Source organism: Octodon degus, unplaced genomic scaffold (assembly GCF_000260255.1).
Source record: "Octodon degus isolate 3935 unplaced genomic scaffold, OctDeg1.0 scaffold00095, whole genome shotgun sequence".
Lineage (NCBI taxonomy): Eukaryota > Metazoa > Chordata > Mammalia > Rodentia > Octodontidae > Octodon > Octodon degus.
This window is the reverse complement of record NW_004524671.1, coordinates 1175961-1178210: the sequence shown is the minus strand read 5'-3', so window position 1 is coordinate 1178210 and position 2250 is coordinate 1175961. Positions and strand designations below refer to the sequence as shown.

Sequence of the window (2250 nt, the reverse complement as noted above, 5' to 3'; positions counted from 1 at the left end):
ACTTGAAGTGTGAGGACAGTTATGTTTGCCAATCAGACTGACTACACTCATGATGGTGTGGAAAGGGAGTTGGTAGCCAGGACAGACAGTGCACACTTCCCTTTTAAGTGGCTGCCAGAATGCTGGCTTGGGGCCAGAGAGATATCTCAGCAGTCTAACGTGCCTGCTTAGGCAAGCTTAGGCAAGCACAGGGACTGTGGCTCAATCCCTGGCGCCATATGCCTCGCCAGCTGAGCCATCCACCCAAAAAAAAAAAAAAAAATGTTGGTGTTCAGTCCCACTGTACTTGTAAAGATGTATAGAAGAGCTAGAGAAAGGAAAAGGTGTAGGAAAGATAGAGAAAATGAAAAGAAACAACAAACACTCGCTGTTCATAGATATATTATTGTTTTTCCTTGACTTAGATTTTTGCAAGCCTTTAGTTGTATTTGTTTGTTTGTTTGTCTGTTTCTTGAGACAGTCTCAGTTTGTAATGCTAGCTAGACTTGAACTCAAAGGGATCCTCCTGCTTCAGCCTCCCAAGTGAATTATAGGAGTGTGCCACCACACCTGGCTAGTTTCCTTTTAAGTATCCTGATAAAGTTGATTTTTGACAATTTCAGCCATTATTCTTGTCATCTTTATGGAAAAGCAAATTCTCAGAGATACTCTACTGTTCCAGAACTATTGTCTTCCTGCTTTCACTTTTAACTTTAAAAATTATTTGACTTGGGGATAACAAGATGGCGATGGAGACAGTGGAGCTTCATAAACTGAAGCTTGCTGAACTAAAGCAAGAATGTCTTGCATGTGGTTTAGAGACCAAAGGAATAAAACAAGATCTCATCAACAGACTCCAGGCATATCTTGAAGAGCCAGGCCAAAGAGGAGGCAAACGAAGAATATGTACTGGGAAATGAAACAGGAAGAAGAACCAAAGCCCATAGAACTGCCCATCAAAGAAGAACATCCTGAAAAAACAGTTGATGTGGCATCAGAGAAAAAAGTGGTAAAAATTACATCTGAGATGCCACAGACTGAGAGAATGCAAAAGAGGGCTGAACGATTCAGTGTCCCTGGGAGCTTGGAAAGCAAGAAAGCTGCTCGGGCAGCCAGGCTTGGTATTTCCTCAGTTCCAATGAAAGGTCTGTCATCTGATACCAAGCCTATGGTTAACCTGGATAAGCTAAAGGAAAGAGCACAAAGATTTGGTTTGAATGTCTCTTCAATCTCTAGAAAGTCTGAAGATGATGAGAAGCTGAAAAAGAGGAAGGAGCAATTTGGGATTGTCACAAGTTCAGCCGGAACTGGAACCACAAAGGATACAGAGGCAAAAAAAAAAAAAAAAGGAAAAGAGCAGAGTGCTTTGGGATTGCGTGACAGAAAGTTCTTGATGCTGTCTCTTCTCTGGTGGTTTCCGTTTCTGATTGTTCTTGGTCACATTTATACCTAAGTGCACAGTCATGTGCCTGTTTCCTGCCTCACAGTGAGAGAGCATGTACCCCAGGTACACCTGAACTCCAGTAGCAATTTGACCTACTGCTGTTTCAACTTTAAGTTTGTTGGGTTTTGTTTTTAATTATTTTGCGTGTTAATAAAAAAAATAGAAAAGACAAAAAGAATTATTTGACTTGATGTCTACTGCTAACTTAAGTGCAATATGAATATTATAAATAATCTATATTCTGCATGGCTGACTAAAAGAAAATGTGATTCTCTGCTATTAATATGTATTTTGGTTAATGAATTTAAACTCCTATGGCTTCAGAGTTTGGGCTACATGTTACCCAAAATGAGGGGAAAAAATTAAATTACCACCTCCAATTTGTGACTTCTATAGAATTCTAAGAGTTATCTTAGTAAGAATTGTATCTCTGCAGACTCTTTGTGAGATGGCCTTACCTACTAAGAATCTTGGGGATTTATATCACAGAAATGTTCTAACTGATAATCCCAGATGCAGTAAGCTCTGATCTTGGATGAGTACCTAAGAGTTTGATTCCCATACAAGAATAAGAACCTAAGGGCTTCCCAGGAGATGTGGTGAGCGTTCATGCATCTGCAGGCATATTTCCTACGAATGTTCATGGACTGTTATTTCTATTATACCATACCTAGCTGTGGGGGCAATATATATCCTCTTCCTCTATTTTATACATAATTTTATTTCCTGAATTTCGTTGTTGTACTGGTGGTTAGTGCTTGACGAGGAGCTCCCTAGTGAGGATAATAGATGGCACTTCTCTGATGGGTTTTTTTTTCTAATACTCT

At 39.7% G+C, this 2250-nt stretch overlaps 1 pseudogene; it reads left to right on the top strand.

The window, feature by feature from the left end:
- Nucleotides 1-722: 722 nt before the first annotated feature.
- LOC101589176 lies at nucleotides 723-1359 on the top strand (annotated as a pseudogene).
- The last annotated feature ends 891 nt before the right edge of the window (nucleotides 1360-2250 follow it).